The sequence below is a fragment of the Eublepharis macularius genome, chromosome 18, assembly GCF_028583425.1.
Source record: "Eublepharis macularius isolate TG4126 chromosome 18, MPM_Emac_v1.0, whole genome shotgun sequence".
NCBI classification, from domain to species: domain Eukaryota; kingdom Metazoa; phylum Chordata; class Lepidosauria; order Squamata; family Eublepharidae; genus Eublepharis; species Eublepharis macularius.
The window spans coordinates 4,819,418-4,838,543 of record NC_072807.1 but is presented as its reverse complement, the minus strand read 5'-3'; the positions used below and the strand labels follow the sequence as shown (position 1 = coordinate 4,838,543).

At 50.9% G+C, this 19,126-nt stretch overlaps 2 protein-coding genes across 2 annotated transcripts in view; one reads left to right on the top strand and one right to left on the bottom strand.

The window, feature by feature from the left end:
- Window positions 1–18,585, bottom strand: part of FBXO40 (F-box protein 40) — a 55,763-nt gene extending 37,178 nt beyond the window's left edge. The window contains exon 1 of the mRNA XM_055003060.1: window positions 18,536–18,585. The gene's annotated coding sequence lies outside the window, so the exon portion shown is untranslated. The remainder of the gene's footprint in view (window positions 1–18,535) is intronic.
- Window positions 18,586–18,846: 261 nt separating this feature from the next.
- Window positions 18,847–19,126, top strand: part of KPNA1 (karyopherin subunit alpha 1) — a 33,581-nt gene continuing 33,301 nt past the window's right edge. Inside the window, exon 1 of the mRNA XM_055002414.1 lies at window positions 18,847–19,001. The gene's annotated coding sequence lies outside the window, so the exon portion shown is untranslated. The remainder of the gene's footprint in view (window positions 19,002–19,126) is intronic.

The following is a 19,126-nucleotide window of genomic DNA, read 5'->3' as shown; positions in this document are numbered from 1 at the left end:
AGAAGATACCCCGCTTCCACCTCTGTCCCTCCCGCCACCACTTACCTGGTCAGCGGGGAGGAAGGCACAGGAACAGGCAGGCCTCCTGGGGACATTCCTCGGGTGGCATGACAAAGCCACTTCCCGGGAGTGATGTCATTGCACTGCCCCGAGAGCGCCCCTGGGTTTCACAGCGGGCCGATATGGGCCCCAAATGGGCCATTAACCCACTGCAATGCATGTGCACTCCTGCAGAAGTGACATCATTGCACAGGCACGTGCACGCAGGTGCAAAGGAACAACAAGGTGGTGAGTGCCAGGTCCACCTCCTCTGACTGGGAGGGTAAGGGGACCTGCCAACCCTACAGGGAATGTCTGTTTGAAGGAATGGATGAACCAGCTTACCAGTGTGCGTGGGCAGGGGGGGGTGGAATCCAAAAAAGCAATAGAAAGCTGATGTATTTATTTTATTTACCTTTATAACTTTGTCTTCCCAATGGGGAATCAAAGCAGCTTACATCGGTTCTCCTCTCTTCAATTTTATCTTCACAACAGCCCTGTGAAATGGGCTAGGCTGATATGAGCGTAACTTGCTCAAGGTGTAACTTGCTCAGCAAGTGTCCATAGTAGAATGGAGAATCGAACGTGGGTCTCTCCAGTTCCTATCCCAACACTACACCATGCTGTCCTGGTGCACAGAGCAACACAAGAGCACAGAAAACATCTCTTTATATTGTTTGCAACAGTGTGAACACCAGAACACACCAGCTTATAACAACTTAACAGGTTTTATTTAGTTCTTGCCTGCAGGGCCTACCTCCAGCTGGCTCTTTGTTCGCTCTCTCTCAGCAGCCGCTGTCGATTGTCTACAGGAGTCCTACTGGGCCCAAACTGGAGGCTGCTTGTATACATTACAACAACCCCCCCCAGTAAATTTTTACTGACCTCCAAACCCAGAACACCCTAACCACCATACTCAGGAGAACTTTATACTACATTAGGGTTGCCAGATTCCTTCACCCTCCGGGCAGGAGGCAGGAAACCTGGCACTTACCTTTGTTGCTATCTTCACACGTGCGCAAAGCGCGCACATGCTCCTGGGCTGCAGGATGGTGTCACTTCTGGGAAGTAACATTGTGCAGAGCTTTGTGCTGCCCCAGGGAGAGCTCCTGCAATCCGCAGTGGGCCAATTTCGGCCTGTTTGGGGCCTAAATTGGCCTGCTGTGAAGCACAGGAGCTCTCCAGGGCCCTCCCAGTAGTGCTCCTGTGGGATGCCCCCCTAAGTTTCCTTATTCTGCCCCCCTTAAAACAGATCCCCTCCTGGTTTATATGGGTAACGAGTATGAAAAGCTTTGACTAATCTAGGAGCATGAACATGTACAGAGTTCACCCACTCATCGTATCCAGAATCAAAGTCCTTCCACCTAATGAGGTAAAAAAGCTGATTCCGTTTGAATTTAGAGTCCAAAATTTGTTGTACTTCATAGTGTATTTGGTCGTCTATCAAAGTTGGAATGGGTGGAGCTTTGATGTGCCTCTTGTCGTCGGTGGGAGCCCTTTTAAGGAGACTGACATGGAATGTATCATGAACATGGCGCAAGTTCTTGGGTAAATTTATAGCAACAGTCACTTTATTGATTACTTTGCGCACAGGAAAAGGTCCAAGGAACTTTAATGCTAGTTTGCGGCTTGTCTGAGCTAATTTCAGGTTCTTGGTGGAAATATAAACATGATCTCCAGGTTGCAAATCCCATTCGGCCGCACGATGGCGATCTGCGTACTTTTTGTAATCCAGTTTGGCTTTTTCGAGGTGTTTCTTAATAAGAGTCCATTGTTGCGCGGCCTCCCCCCACCATGAAGATACATCAGGCGAACTAGAGGAATGGAGAGGGGGAGTGTCCAACGGGAAAGGATTGAAGTGAGCTCCATATACAATTTTGAAAGGGGCCTCCCCAGTGGAAGCATGTACACTGTTGTTGTATGAGAATTCAGCCAGAGGAAGAAGGTCCACCCAGTTATCTTGTTGGAAATTAATGTAGCAACGAAGGAACTGCTCTAAAATCTGATTAGTTTTTTCGGATTGTCCGTCGGTTTGTGGGTGGTGGCTTGAGCTGATTCCTTGCTCAATATTCAACATTCGCAAAAGCTCCCGCCAGAAGTTGGCAACGAACTGTCCGCCGCGATCCGAAATCACCTTGGATGGAAAAGAATGTAATTTTACGATGTATTTTAAGAATAAATCCGCTAGTTTTCGAGCGGTGGGTATAGCAGTACATGGAATAAAATGAGCTTGTTCGGAGAACAGATCTACCACGACTAAAATGCAATTATGTCCTTTCGAAAGGGGTAAATCAGTGATAAAGTCCATAGATATTATTTCCCAAGGTCTGTTAGGTGTTTCCAATGGTTGTAGGAGACCTGGAGGTTTCCCTTTTCGGGTTTTGGCGCTGAGGCAAATGGGGCAGGAGCTAACGTATTGGGAAATGTCTTTGCGCATGCCCGGCCACCAGAATTGCCGTTGTATTAGATGCAACGTTTTCAGATACCCATAATGACCAGCAGTGGGGGCATCATGACATCGCTGTAATACCTCCCGTCGGAGGCTGTCCGGGACGTAAAATTTGCTTCCAGCTAGCCAATCCCCCTGTGGGGATTGAGTCAATTTGGTTTTAGGTGCTTTATCCCCCTCCTTTTCCACCTCAGCTTTAAGTTTCGATTTCCACTCCTGGTTGTGCGGGAGGGGCTGGCTTGTTCGGCTGCGGGTAGTCACCACGCCTCCCAATTGCGTAGGTGAGAAGACCGTGTCTACAGTCTCCTCCCGTTTGCTCTTGTGTTGGGGCATGCGCGATAGGGCGTCTGCAAGAAAGTTAGTCTTGCCCGGGAGGTAATTTAAAGTGAAATTGAATTTGGAAAAGAATTCTGCCCATCGTAATTGTTTGGCATTCAGTCTGCGAGGGCTTCAAAGGGCCTCCAGATTTTTATGATCTGTCCAGACCTCGAAAGGGTATCGCGCCCCCTCCAGCCAATGTCTCCAGTTAGTGAGGGCTGCCTTTACTGCAAAAGCCTCCTTCTCCCACACATTCCAATTTCTTTCTGCTTCCGAAAACTTCCTTGACAGGAATGCACAAGGCCGCAGTTTCCCATCCTCCCCCTTCTGCAATAATACCCCTCCTATCGCCGCATCGCTGGCGTCGACTTGTACTATGAAAGGGTAATTCTCGTTGGGGTGGCAGAGGATGGGTTCTGTTACAAATTGCCCTTTCAGGCATTCGAAAGCAGTTTGGCAATCGGATGTCCATTGTATTTTGGAGGAGGGTTTTTTAGCCTGGTCCCGTTTATTTTTAGTCTTTAACAATTCCGTTAAGGGGAGCGTGATCTGGGCGAAGTTTGCTATAAAGTCTCTATAGAAGTTGGCAAAACCCAGGAAGGACTGCAGTTCTTTGCGGGTGGTGGGAGTTTGCCATTCTTGGATCGCTTGTATTTTGGCTGGATCCATTTTTAACCCTTCTTGGGAGATACAGTACCCAAGGTAAGTGAGTTCAGTTTTATGGAATTCACATTTGGACAACTTGATGGGTAGCTTATTATTCATCAAAGTGGCCAGGACTTTTTGCACCATTTGAATATGTTCCTCCTCTGTGTTCGAATAAATTAATACATCATCAAGGTACACCACCACACCTTTATAAAGGAATTCGTGTAGAACTTCATTTATCATGGACATGAATACAGACGGGGCTCCCGCCAATCCAAAGGGCATAACTAAGTATTCATACTGTCCGAGGGGTGTATTAAATGCGGTTTTCCACTCATCCCCTGCCTTGATACGGACGTGGAAGTAAGCATCTTTTAAATCTAATTTTGTAAAGATCTTACCTTGGGCCACGACGTTGAGTAGGTCTCGGATGAGCGGGATGGGATAGGCGTTGTTGGTGGACACAGCATTAAGTCCTCTGAAGTCCGTGCACAGCCGAAGTCCCCCATCTTTTTTCTTCACGAAGAGGACCGGTGCGGCATGGGGGCTATTGGCTGGGCGGATGAACCCTCTTTGAAGATTGGTGTCGATGAATTTCCGGAGCTCTTCTCGTTCATGGAGACTCATGGGATAGAGTCGTCCTTTGGGCAGTGAGGCTCCAGGTAAAATTTCCACCGCACAATCAGTTCGTCGGTGCGGGGGTAAAGTATCAGCTTCTTCTTCGGAGAAAGCATTCAGAAAGGGCCAATACGGTTCGGGTATTTGGTTTATTTCTTCTTGGGTGAGAAGAGCCTTCTCAGTGTGAGTTGGATCACTACCCCAGTTTTGGTTCCAGCGATGGTTTTTACAGTTGGCGTGATTGAAAGTGATGCATCCTTCTGCCCAATTTATGTAGGGATTGTGATCACATAGCCACTTGCTGCCTAGAATTAACGGGTATTTGGCAGTGGAGCTGATGACAAAAGATCTTTTCTCCCAGTGTTGGCCCATGCCGGTGATCACTGGAATGGTTTCGGTGGTAACAGGGTTCATATTGGTGCCATCCATTTGTTCAAATATTACTGGATTTCGCAATTCGCGAGTTGGTAGGACTAGTCCGTTGACTAGGGCTGGGGCGATGATGTCTCTTGAACAGCCCGAGTCGATAAGGGCTTGCACTCGGATGTGCATCTTCCTCTCCGGGTTAAGTAAAGTCACTGGCATGAATAAGATGGACCCAGGTGGCCGGTTCCGTGCAGGGACGGGCTTGGGGTGGATCTGTCGTTTGGGCCCTTTTACGACAGATCCATCTCGTTTCCCGACTGGGGGCTTTCTGGATTTACCTCTGCGTTTGGGGAAGTGGGGTCGTATTCCATAACCTCTTCCGCTTCCAGCCCCCTTTCTGAGGCGGGCCGTTGGGAAGCGCCGCGGCCTCTGTTCGCTCGTGGAGCGGGAATCGGGCGTTGGAGAGTAGGAAATGGAGCAAGGGTTGGACGCCGTAGTTGAAGCGGAGGTCTTTGCACAGGCCGGTAGGGGCATTGTGCTGCAAAGTGACCGGCTTGTCCGCATTGCAAACACAGCCCTTGTTGCCATCTAGCATCTCTCGCTCCACGAGTGGCGTATCCAGCTCCCCGTCCTCCCTTCTGTAAAGTCAAGGGTCTTCTTTGTCCCGTTTGTTGTTGTTGTTCAACCAAACGGACTTCCAAAATGCGATTTTCGACTTCACATGCAAGTTGGATCCAACCTAACAACGTAGGAGGATTGTCCTGCATAAGGGCTCTGTCCAGAAGTCTCGGGTTTAGCCCTTGCTTGAACAGGATGATTTTGGTAGACTCCTCACACCTAGGGCATTTGGCAGCTAGTTGTCGGAATTTCGTAATATAGTCCCTTGCCGACATGCTGCCTTGTTTAATGGCTTGCAATTCTGTTCGGGCCCTGGTTTCCTCTAAGGGGTCTTCGTATTGTGCTCGGATAGCATCCACCAACCCCTGGAGAGTATTGAGTTCAGGGGCCCCGATATTGTATAGACCTACATACCAGTCCGCTGCTTTGCCTTGTAAGCGGGAGCCAAGATGCTCAATTTGACTGGCCTCGCTGCCGAAGAGGTGTCCCCACCGATTGAAGAATTGCACTACTTGCACTAGGAAAAATCCCAGTTTGGAGGGATCCCCATCAAAAGTAGCTTCCAGTTTCACCCAGCCCATCGGGAGGTCTTGTCTCGGACCCGGTGCTGGGTAGAAGTCCGTCGGAAGCATCAATGGCACCTGAGGTACGAGGGGAGGTGGTTGGGGACCCGGTTGTGGCAGCGGTGCTGGTTGCACTGGCGGCGGCACCACCGGCTGAGCTGGTGGTGGCAATCTCGGCTGGGCTGGCGGTGGTGGCCTCGGCTGGGCCGGTGGCTGTAGCCGTGGCCGGGCAGGCTGCTGCAACCTTGGTCGGGCTGGTGGTGGCAATACCGGAGGTGCCGGCAGTAGCGGTTGAGGTGGAGGTGGCCGGTGCGGTTGAGTGATGATCGGCCGCTGAGGGGCGGGTTGGTGGGGTCGTAGTGGTGTAGGCCCCACCAGTTGGTTCGGAGGTGGTAATACGGGTTGGTCAGGTGGCAAACGTATCGGTTCCTGCAAAGGGAGTAGTTGCGGTCGAAGCGGAAGGGGCCGCAGCGGCGAAGACCTGATGGGTGGTGGGCCGCGCGGGCTTGCCCCTCCCGGCGTCGTTACTCTGGGAAGCAGAGGCTGGTCTTGTGGCGCCGGTAGACCGTCCCTTGGGGTTTGCTGAATGGGGACAACTTCTAGCGGTTGTTGCGGCAATTCCTCCCCAGGAGGAGCCGGAGGCTCTTCCGACTGATCCGGCCGGACCGTTATTGGAGAAGCGGGAGGGGGTATCACCGTCATCTCGGTTGGACGGGTTGGCCCTTCTTCCCCTTCTCTAGGCACCTCAGCTGGAGTCTCCTCGGGAGGTGGATCCCCGTCCGATCTAGGGGGTTCCGTTGGAGTCTCTCCAGGTACCTCAGCTGGAGTATCCCCGCTAGGCGGAATTTCGTCTAATCTAGGAAGTTCCGCGGGCGGTTCTCCCGGTTCTCCAGGGCAGGATTCCTCCTCTCCCGAAGGCGGCGGCTGCTGCGGGGCGACCTCCACCGGATAGGAAATAACGCTTTGGAGGGTAGCTATTTGTACAGCCATTTCTTCAGGTGATAGTCTCTCTCCTGCCCCCATCGCTGAGATTAGGTGAATGGCATGAGCCAAACTTTCCTCCATGTCGATCAGCCTAGCTTCCAACTGTTGCATTCGGCTTGGACCCGGTTGCCCCATCACGGAACCTCCCTCGGTTGCACTCACCGGGGAAAACGGCCCCCAAGGCGGAGGGTCTCCTTGATCGACTCGCGATCTCGCTGCTAGAATTCCTTTGGCTAGACCCGTCACTGCCGAGATGCCGGAATCTACAGCATGGGTGCGACTTTGCATCTGCACCCAACTTTGTTCATGAACTTCCGTGGGCTCTTTCCATGGGGCAAGTTCCGAATAATCCCAACTCAGGGCGCCGCGGCGGGATGTGTTCCCGTCCGTCTGTTCGGTCGTCCTGTTCCAAAACAGCCACGGTTGGCTGCTATCCAGCTCAGGGACAGTCTCTAGGCTTCGGCGCCCGTCCATCGAAACTCTTGGATGTAGTCCACCGGCCCGGCGCTCTCGCGTTTCTCGGGGCCTGGCTCCCCACTCCGACGGGGTGGGTAACGAGATCAAGGGGAGAGCGGCAGCCGTCGGCCTTGTCCCCTCACTGCCGAGGTCGATGAGAGGCGGGGTAGAAGTCGAAGCTCCGGTCCCGGCTGGCACCGATTCCTGAGATTCTTGGGGTTGCGCTGGTTGACTGTCGGGAGCCGCATACGGATCAAACAAAGGATCCCTGTCCGGGACTACCTTGGATTCCGCTGGGCCCGACTCAGGCATGATTGGTAACAAAATGTCAGCCTGTGGCTAGATAAGGCTCTTCCTACAGGTTCCCTTTCAAAAGCAAACAAGAGTCCATTGATTGAATAAGGAAACTTTACTGCAGAAAAGGTCCATTATAGTCCACTGTCCTGAATAGAAGACTCAGGATGGTACACAGTCATTGTTACCAATGAAGGGCAAAGCATGAGGTACAGAGTAACAGTTCCCATCTGAATCAGCCTCCCCCCACAGTTCTCAAAACAACATCTTTCAGTCTTGGGAAGCTGCTCTCCTTCAAGGCCAATGCTTGGTGGAACGGTGTTAGACAAAACAGTCTCCTCCGGTGGGAAAGCTGCCTGGGAACTGGTGCCCCTGCGGGGAAAGCACTTAGACACTAGAAGCATTAGAAAATGGAGTCAGTACAGTTTAAACACACACTGGACCTGACACTCCACAGCCGGCCGGATCTGACCCGTTTGAGGCTGAAATCGGTCTGCTGCGGAGCATGGGAGCATTGGCAGGGTGGTGCAATGGGCTCTGGAGTGCTCCTGCGCTTTGCAGTGATCCAATTTCGGCCCCAAATGGGCCTGATTCAGCCCGCTGCAGAGCAAGGCCCTGAAATACTAGCAGGGATGCTGGCAGGAGGGCCCTGAAATACTTCTGCACTTCACAGCAGGCCAATTTTGGCCCCCAATGGGCCTGATTTGTCCTGTTTGTGGCCTAAAATGGCTTACTGCAGCATGCAAGAGTGTGCTGTGCCTCCCAGGAGTGCTCCCCAGGAGGCACGTCCCCCCTCTTTCCCCCCTGCTGGCAGGTAAGCAGAGGCAGGGGTGGAGGATGGGAGCAGGGGATCCCCTACCCCCAGCAGGGGACTGGCAACTAGGGTTGCCAGGCCCCCTCAACCTCCCGGTGGGGTATTGGAGCCTGGCACTTAGCTGTTTTGGTGGGGTGTGCGTGCCCGCCCCCCGCAAGCTTGATGATGTCACTTCCGGGAAATGACACCATCATGCAGCCCTGTGGGCGCACACCCACATTCCTCAGGGGCCCAAAACACGCCCATTTCAGCCCAGATCGGGCTTGTTTTGGGCCCATTTTGGTACGGATCGGGCCCGTTTTGAGCCGCTGCAGAGCGCAGGAGCACTCCACAGCGGCCCAAAATGGGCCCAATCCAGGCAAAAATGAGCACATCCTGGGCCGCTGCAGAGCACAGGAGCGCCCTCGCACTCCACAGTGGCTCAAAATGGGCCAGATTCGCACCAAAATGGGCCTGAAACGAGCCCAATCTGGGCTGAAATGGGCACGTTTTGGACCCCTGCAGAGGGCAGCACTCCCGCACTCTGCAGTGGCCCGAATCCGGGCCAAAACGGGCCCGATCTGGACAGCAGCAGTGCAGGGAAGCACACAGCACCACAGGAGAGTGTGCACGGAAGATGTACTCCCCCCTGCTGGCCAAGTAAGCAGGGGCGGGGGTGGGGGGTGGGGATCCCCTGCCCCCCATGGGGGTCTGTCATCCCTACTGGCAACCCTATACTACACAGTTTTTTAAATAAGTATGAGTAACTCTCTGATGTGTAGAACGCCGTAGTGGCCTCTGATCATGTGATGGTGTTTCCAACGGGTCTGCAATATCAGACTGAATATAGATAAGGGCCATGCCTCCTTATTGCTTCTATTGGATCTGTCTGCAGCCTTGGATACTGTTGACCATGCCATCCTGTTGAGGCATTTAGAAACAGAAGTGGGCATCAAAGGATGTGCCCTGGACTGGTTTAAATTGTTTCTCTTGGAGCAGACTCAAAGGGTGGCCATTGGAGTTCAACTATCTCCAGAATGGGAACTATCTCATGGGGTTCTGCAGGGCGCAATCTTACCTCCCATGTTATTCAACTTCTACATAAAACCTTTAGGAGAACTCATTTGCAGCTATGGAGTTGGATGTCATCAATATGCAGATGACACCCAACTCTATATCTCGCTATCCAGGGCCCTGCAGGATGCAGTGTAAATCTTGGAAGATGCCTTCTTATCTTGACACAGCTGACCTGGCCACTTGGATCCATACTATGGTAACATCAAGGCTTTACTATTGTAATGCTCTATACATAAGTCTTCCATCTAAGTTAACTAGGAGGCTCCAATTAATGCAAAATGCTGCAGCTCGACTGTTATCAGGAGCGAGCAGGAGCATGAACATCACTCCCATCCTTCAGTTGCTCCATTGGCTACCCATCAGTTACTGTGCTCAATTCATTAGTTATTACATACAATGCTCTTCATGGCTTTGGTCCGGCATACCTACAGGACCGCCTCCCTCCCTATGTTCCTCCACGGCAGCTTCGCTCATCTGAACAGGGTCTCCTGCAGGTGCCAGGCTGCACACAGGTGAAGTTAGCAGCCGCCTGTACATGGGCTTTCTCTGTGGTGGCCCCTATCCCGTGGAATGACCTGCCTGAGGAAGTCAGAAGAGCCCCCACTCTCCTGGCTTTTCATAAACGATGCAAAACCAAACTATTCAAAAATGCTTCTGACTCAAATGGGAGGGCTGTATTGTAGAGAAGATGCTTCGCTAATGAGTTAGGGACCATAGACTTCATCACTATATTGCCTTACATATTATCTGCTGCTTTAAATATGTACTCCTATGTACCACCAGTGATCCATGTTGTCTAATGTCAGTCCTAGAATTGATTATGTTCTGCTTCAGTATTTTTTCTACTCTGTATTAGATTCTTGCTAATACTGTGTCTTTTAAACTTGTATCTATTTACTGTACGGTATTGTTTATGAAATGTCATTGATACTGTATTGAAATGTACTTGATACTGATTGTACTAATCTCATACTGTGTAATCCACCTTGAGTCTCAGTGAGAAAGGCGAACTATAAATTACATATACATACATACATACATACCTACATAAATGGTATAGGCTAGATGTCCAGCAGCACATACAGGACTTTTTATCTTCTAATGCATACATCCTATGAGTTGAGGACTGATGTTTTACATTACTTTGTTGTCCGGGGTCAGCAGCCCAGCCCCTGGACTTGCTGACAGGCAGCGGCAGGGGGCAGCCAGGAGACAGCAGTACAACCGCTCTGTCTGGCAAACAGAGCCAGAACCTGCCTACTCCAGGGGGAAGGGGCGAAAGGCCAAAGCCTCAGAAGGCTGGAGGGAGCAGGGAGAAGCCAGCTAGTCCCACCCCCCAGGGGGAAGAGAGGGGGCTAAGCAGGCTAGAGGAAAAGGGCCAAGGCAGGGGGAATAGGGACACAGCAACAACCCAAACAGAGCCCTTACCTTCCAAGGAGGAGAAGCAGCCACTACAGCCCAGAGCCACCCCCTGGCTAGAGGACAGCAGCCTGGCTCAGGAGGTGCTAGGAGCCAAGCCCCTCCAGGTGGAGCTGCCACAGGCATTCTGGGGGAGGAGATGGGTAGCCCCGCCCGGCATCAGTGAACAGGCAGCACAGAAGCTGGCCAGGGCAGCTCCTCGCGAGCAAGGCCAGCCAGGCTCAGCAGCACATAAGCTGGCTGGGGCAGCTCCTCGTGAGCAAGGCCAGGCAGGCTCAGCAGCACAGAAGCCGGCTGGGGCAGCTCCTCGTGAGCAAGGCCAGGCAGGCTCAGCAGCACCGAAGCCGGCTGGGGCAGCTCCTCGTGAGCAAGGCCAAGGAGACCTCAGCTGGGGATGGCTCGCATTCAATCCCACCCTGCCAGCAAGGCAAGGAAGCCAAGAAGGGATTAGTGGTAGGAGGGAAACACCTGAGGGAAGGCCCAGCTGGGCCAAGTCAGGAGATGGCACGAGCCTAGAAGGGGGGCGGGGCGGGGAAAGGAAGCCCTATATAAGGTGGCTAGGAAGAGCTCTGAGGTGGTGGGTGTGAGTAAGGAGTGATGGTGTGGAGTGAGAGCAGTAGGATGCAAGGGTGGAGGCTTGGAGGAGAGTGCTGGAAGGAGGAGATGAAGGAGGATGCAGGGGGTAAGCAGGCCAGGTTGAGCAGGCCAGCGAGTGGACTGAGAGGGAGTCTGGGTGAGGTATACCGCCCCTCCTTCCACAGAGCAGGGTCCTGCAGAATCCCTGGCCCCCCTGTGACGTCAGGTGCAGACCGCCCAGTGCCACGCCCAGCGGCAGTCGCGGCAAGCCCTGACATTTGTGTCTCAGCTCTACAGACTCTTCTTAACGTAGCCAATGAGACCATAATTGTAACATTTTGCATTTTTAATCCACAGGTTGTGGAGGTATGGAATCCAGTACAACGCTAACAGCAGTCCCAAACTTTCTCTCTCTTTTCTGCTGACAACTTCCAAAACACACTCAGGCGTTCTCTACACGGGGGATGCTTCTCTTCCTGGTGCAGGGGAGGTGCCTGCAAATCCTGTACAGTTTTAGCTGCAGATTCCATAGCCAGGGCCAATGCCACATCAAAGCTTAAGATGGATTCAGGCAGTAGTTGCCTCTGGACTTTCTCATCATTTACTCCACAAACTAACCAATTATAGGGGACCAGTCACCTTACCTCCCAGTTGTGGGTGCTGATCACAGCCACTCCAGCAACTAGGCAGGCAGGATGCATTTCCTTTTCCGTGAGACCGAAAGCTCTTCCTTTCCCAAAGGCCAGGCTTTCCAACCTCAGGGTTAATTTCTAGGATGTAACCACACACAACACATGAATTCCAGACTCAGCTTAGTAAAAGGTAAGTTTCTTAGGGAACGTCTCCAAAAGCATGAGGCACTGTTATACAAGCATTAAAACAAGACATCTTTACTGTTGCTATATGTTAAAACTGCCTATCTAAAGCTTAAGAGCTAGCTGCTGAAGCATTTCCGGGTGGTTTCCATTGTTGCATATTTCAGCCACCTGTTAGAAAGCGAGCCCTCTCTCATGCCTACTTGGATTTGGCATAAGGACATGCTGACATGATAGAACAGCATGCAGCCTCAGCTTCTTTCTGGCATACCTGCATTATGGCAACTAGTCAAACTGGATGAACTGAGAAGCCATCTTTTCAGGTCTCAGTCAATCATCTGACAACTCAAGAACCTATCGGGGCTAAGCTGTTCATTAGCATTTCAGCTGCGTGAAAAACTAGGGATTTAACATAGAGCTCTCTTAAGAACAGACTCTTCAAGGTCAAATCTCTGGGAACTTAGTGACTGCTCCACAGGTTTTTCTAATCAGCTCTGCAAACACATTTCTGAGCTAGGCCACAAACCTCATCTTATAGTCCTGAACGTAAGTTCAGCCATTTCCTCTCAAAGAGTCTCAGGTTAGCAACTTCCACACATCAATCCCTTAAAATCTGTGATAGCATGGCCCCATAACTTCAGTTTTGAGAGAGTTTCCCTAGTTCAGCCATGAACTCCTCTATGAAGTCCCCAGACTTTTTGGATCATGAAATAAATAAAACACTCCACTATCTCAGTAGGAGGATTAAAATGGTTCTTCAACAAATTTATTAAGTCTCCAAAAGTTTTACCACTGAGCTTTTCAGGAAGTACCAGATTTCTCATTAAATTATAAGGAGAAGGCGCCACACTAGTGAGCAAAATTGCTTTATTTTTATTGTTATCTGCAGTGAAAAAATGTGTGATCATTTCACAGTATTCCTCCCAAATTTGTTGTTGCTCATCAAATTGTGCAACAGTTCCCAGTGGAAGCCATTTTCTCCTAGTTTGAGGAATTACTTACAATGTCCCTGAAAGAAAAAATATAGAGAAGCACAGTCTTCCATTCTGGAAAGTGATGTCATCATACGGCCCCGTGAGCTTGCGTGATGTCACTCCCATGAGTGACATCATCGCACAACCCTGGAAGCATGCCTGGGAAGCCAGTTCCTGTGCCTTCTCCCCTCTCCCCACAAGCCAGGTAAGAGGTGGGGGTAGGGTTGCTAGGTCCCTACACCCTCCTGCCAGGAGGAGGGGAAACCTGACACTTAACTCGTGCCAGCAGCGAAGTCCTCTTCGCGTGCACTCTCCAGCGCCTGTGCGATGATGTTGCCACCAGAAGTGATCCTGGGAAGCCGGTGGTTATGCGATCATAACCCCTATATCAACTGGGCAGAGGGAAGCATTACATTTACCCACTCTCATGAATAACAAACTGCCCATTAAGCTCTCCAAATGTGAGTTCCACAAAACAGAACTCACTTATTTAGGCTATTGTATTTCCCAAGAGGGCCTAAAAATGGATCCAGGCAAAATACAAGCCGTATTAAATTGGCAAACCCCTGCGACCCGCAAGGAACTGCAATCTTTCTTGGGCTTTGCCAACTTCTATAGAGAATTCATTGCAAATTTCGCTCAGATCACACTCCCCCTAACTGAACTGTTAAAAACCAAAGACAAGGGGGACCAAGCCAAAAAGCCGAGCGCAAAACTGTCATGGACACCAGAATGTCAAACAGCGTTCAATCACCTTAAAATGCAGTTTGTCTCAGAGCCCGTTCTGCAACACCCCGATGAAAACCGCCCCTTCATAGTACAGGTCGACGCCAGCGACATGGCGATTGGGGGCGTGCTCCTACAACGGGGGGCGGACGGACAGCTCAAACCCTGCGCCTTCCTTTCCAGAAAGTTTTCAGAGGCGGAAAGGAATTGGAATGTATGGGGAAAAGAGGCTTTTGCTGTAAAAGCAGCTCTCACTAACTGGAGACATTGGTTAGAAGGAGCCCGTCATCCATTCAAAGTCTGGACGGACCATAAGAATCTAGAGGCCCTTCACAGCCCTCGCAGATTAAACGCCAAACAACTGAGATGGGCGGAATTTTTCTCCAAATTCGACTTCACATTAAACTTTCTCCCGGGCAAAACTAACTTCTTGGCCGACGCTCTATCACGCATGCCCCAACACAAAAGCAAAAGGGAGGAGACAATTGACACAGTCTTTTCACCTACGCAATTAGGGGGCGTGGTGACCACTCGCAGCCGCACAAACCCCTCCAGTCAACCCGACCAGGGATGGAGAGAAAAGCTGAAGTGGAAAAGGAGGGGGGGGGGAGGCGCCCAAAGACAAGCTGCAACAGTCCGCCCAAGGGGAATGGCTTTGGGGAGATCGCTTCTATGTACCCAAAAGTTTGCGGAAAGAAGTTTTACACCGTTGTCATGATGCCCCCACGGCGGGGCACTACGGGTACTTAAAAACGCTTCACTTAGTGCAACGCCAATTTTGGTGGTCGGGCATGCGCAAGGACATTTCTCAATATGTTGTGTCTTGCCCCATCTGTCTCAGCGCCAAATCCCGAAAGGGCAAACCCCCAGGACTCTTGCAACCATTAGAAACGCCCAATCGACCGTGGGAAATAATCTCTTTTTTTTTTATTAACTACATTAACTAACAATACAAAGGGAAGAAAGGGAACAAGGGGAGGAAGGGAAAAAAAAACACAACAACTACAACATGTAACCACTATGCTACACAAAATGTTTTCCCTTCATACTGCCATTATTCAAAAGTTAAAGCTTTATGTTATATTGATGGAGTGGTTGACCTTACTAAATGCAAATTACAATTTAAATTCAAATTAAATTTTCCTTCCCCTCCTGGGTCCCGGACGCAATTCTCTCTGAGCAACTGCAGCCGCAGTGCTCGTTTCCCCCCCCCCTCAGACTTCTCCTTTTCGTCTTGCTTGGTGCACTGAAATTCTGGATTTTTATCCTCAAAATCCCTTAGTTGATCTTCTAATAATATCTTGAAAGCTTGATCTTTGTGACTGAACCAGATTCCTTCCGGAAATAACCATTTGTACTTTATTCCACGTTCTCTCAGAAGAGCTGCGAACTTTTTATACTTAAAACGTCTTTTCCGAACTAGAAATGGGACGTCTTTCAATATCTTAACTTTATTACCCAGAAAGTCCAAATCTGCATTGTATGAATTATATAGGATAGTGTCCCGGATCCTCTTAGATGAAAAATCAATGATGATCTCGCGAGGCAGCTGACGCTTCATTGCATATTTTGAAGTAGCCCGACGGACTTCCAAAATGGCGCTTTTTACTTCTTCTTTAGTTGCCCTTGCGGGTGTCGCCAGTAGTTCCGAGACCAGACCCCGTAAATCCTCATTTTCCTCCTCTTTCACATTCTGGAGGCACAAAATTGTCTGTGTTCGTTCCACTTGTAGCCCGATCAGCTGGTTCTCCACCAGCTTAAGCTCTTTATTCGTAGCCTTCACGAGTGACGCACTTTCCCGAGCAGACTTCTCTGCCCCCCCCCCGCTGCTTCCTTAATGGTTTTCACTTCGCTCTCAATTAAGCCCACCCTTTGATCTGTTTCATTCAGCTTGTCAACAAAGGGTTTTATGGCTTCACCAACCGCCCTCCGCACTACTTCCTCCAACGACTCTCCCTTCAGGGCAGCCGAAACTGACTTGCCCAAAGCGGGACTTTGTTTTTTTGTTGCCATTTTGGGGGGGGGGAACCGCCAACCAGATTCTGAAACTCAGCGAAGGGGTAGAACGAGCCTTCTTAGCTTCAGATCCCACCACTCCTTCGCGTACGCTTGTAATAACAGAAGGGATTCGCTTACTTGCAGGCTTTCGCCTAATTCTGCTCTTTGCCGTTTTCCATGGCCCGGCAGCACTCGAGGCGCCGCGCACGTCTGCCGGCCTCCGTAGGGACCAACGGGCAATTAACCCCCCGCATTGATTCCGGGGGCTCTTCCCGCAGCGTCCCGGACCCAGCCTCCCTCACTGGGAGTTTTGGGGGCTAATCTTCGCAGATCAGCCGCCCGGACAGGGTGCTCGGGCGCTTCCTCTCGGACCTGCGAAGAGGAGCGTCCGACATGGCTGAGAAAACGAAACCGAATCCTACCGTGGGAAATAATCTCTATGGACTTTATCACTGACTTACCCCCCTCAAAGGGGCATAACTGTATTTTAGTCGTGGTTGATCTGTTTTCCAAGCAAGCTCATTTCATACCGTGCACCACAATTCCCTCCGCTAGAAAACTGGCTGATATTTTTATCAAAAATATTGTAAAAATACATTCTTTTCCATCAAAGGTGATCTCGGATCGCGGCGGACAATTCGTTGCCAACTTCTGGCGGGAGCTTTTACAACTGCTGGGCATTGAACAAGGTCTCAGTTCAAGCCATCACCCAGAAACAGACGGACAATCAGAAAAAACTAACCAGATATTAGAGCAATTTCTACGTTGTTATATTAATTTCCAACAAGATAATTGGTTTGACTTGCTACCCTTGGCAGAATTCTCATATAATAACAGCGTCCATGCTTCCACGGGAGAAACTCCCTTCAAAGTCGTTTATGGCTTCCACTTCAAACCATTTCCGTTTGAAGCGCTCCCCCTCCTCCTACAGCTTCCAAAGACGTCACCAAATGGTGGGGGGAAGCAGCTCAACAATGGACTCAAATCAAAAAACACCTCGACAAAGCCAAACAGGATTACAAAAAGTACGCCGACCGCCACCGTGCGGTGGAATGGGATTTACAACCAGGCGACCTTGTTTATCTTTCTACGAAAAATCTGAAAGTAACCCAAACCAGCCGCAAGCTCGCATTAAAGTACCTGGGACCTTTTCCTGTTTGCAAAGTAATCAACAAAGTGACTGTTGCCTTGAATTTACCAAAGAATCTATGCCACGTACATGATACCTTCCATGTCAGTTTATTGAAGAAAGCCCCTCCTGCAGACCAGTGGCACACCCGTGCTCCTCCCATCCCTACATTAATCGATGATCAAACCCACTATGAAGTTCAACAAATATTAGACTCTAAAGTAAAACGTAATCAGTTGTTTTATCTCATCAGATGGAAGGACTTTGACTCTGGGTTCGATGAGTGGGTGAATTCTGTACATGTACACGCTCCTAGACTAGTTAAATCCTTTCATTCCCGTTATCCACATAAACCTGGGGGGGAAGCATCTTAGAGGGGGCAGAATGTCAGGTTCAGAATGCTGTGTTGTGCTGCTTCGCTTAACCGACTCCATCTTTAATCCTTTCAGTGTTTAAGTGCTTTCTCCACAGGTGCCGAGGTTCCCAGGCAGCTATCTCACAGGATTGTTTTGGCTACCGACGTTCCACCAAGAACCGGCCTTGGGAACTTTCGCTATCCTGACTTCAAAGGGAATGTTTTCAGAACTATGGGGGGAGGTTGGGCCTTCTGTGATCTGTTACTTTGTACCTCATGCTTTGCTAGTCATTGGTAACAATGCATATGTACCAACCTGAATATTGCATTCAGGCCAGTGGACTATAATGATCTTTTTCTTCATTAAATGCCTTTTGGAAACAATGGACTATTGTCTAATTGCAGATGGCAGACTGGAGTAAGAATATTATCTAGCCACGGTTCTGACAGTCGCACTGGCCACGGGAGTGCTCCTGCGCTCCATGTGGGACTGATTCGGCCCGTTTGGGGCTCAAATCAGTCCCAAACCAAGCACAGGAACACACCTGCAGCTTGTGCAACATCACTTCTGGAAGTGATGTCGCCACACCTGTTGCGAGCGCACGCACACGTGTTCCTGAGGTGCCTGCCAGTGGCGGGCAACCTCTGGGAACTTGCCACCTTCCGCTGACCACTGACAGGTCAGTGGGCAAGGAGGCAAACCCCCAGGAGTTTGCCTGCCATTGGCAGGCTCCTGGGAACCCTGGGGTGGGGGGGAAGCTGAGAATCCCCTGCTCCCACAGGGGGACCTGGGATCTCCAACCTAAGGCCAAAGTGGAAGGACACACAAAGCAGAAGGCTGTCCCCCAGAGGCTGCTTATACACATGACAACTATGTTAATAAAATGGTATATAAATAACATCTGAACATCTTCTGTTTAGAATATATTTCAGTAGCGTTCATTGTATTTTCACTATTACCAGTATTATTGGACAATGAAAAAATGTCTGAGAAAAATGTCAGCAGGGGGGAAAAAGAGTCATTGTTTCCAATACCGGCTTTCCATAAACATACAATTATAATAAATAAAATGAGGCGTGCGCGTGCGCAGACAGGCCTCCCAGAGGACATTATTAAAGCGCCGGGTGAATCTACAATTCCCAAAATGCATTGCCACAAACTATCTCAAACACACACACCCGTCAGTCGACCGATGAAAAATAGAACAGGATTTTAAACAGAGAGATAAATAACACGGATGCTCTTTGGAACATGCCCCTGTTCCGATTTCTGCCGCACACCAGCGAGGAGCGCAATGCAAAATGTGGCGTTCACCCTACCTTTCAAAACTTTATGGTTCCGGTCCCTCAATCGGAAACCGGAAGCTCGATGACGAATCCCTTCGTCTATGTTCCTCTTCCTCGGTGACAGTTTGAAGCCCGGATCTTAAGCGAAGCGCCTCACGGAGTACAGCGTGCGCGGCCTACGATTGGCCGTCACTCCCTGCTGGGGAGGGGAGGTCTCTGACGGTTGCTAGGAGACCCAGCGTGCGGGGAGGGAGGCTACTTCCTGCTCCAGGCGGGCTTTAACCGAACAGGTGGCCGGAAGCTGCGCCCAATGGCTGGCGCGGCTGCGCGTGCGCACTGGCGGCCTTCGCAGCCGGCTTCGCGGCGCAAGGAGTGACTGAGGGAGCGGGCGGCTGGCGGAGGGACGGCGCCCGCGCGCGCCTCGGGCCCGGGAAGGCAGGCAGCCAGGAGCGCCCGCGCCGCGGCGAGAGGCCGGCTGAGGGGCCGGCCCGGCTGGCAGGTACCGAGAGCGGGAGGCGGGCCGGGCCAGGCCTCGGCGCGCCCGGGCCGGGAGAGGCCGGACCCCGCCCTGAGGACGGGACGGAGCAGCCGCCCGGGCGGAAGGGCCGCAGGGAGGGGGCGAGG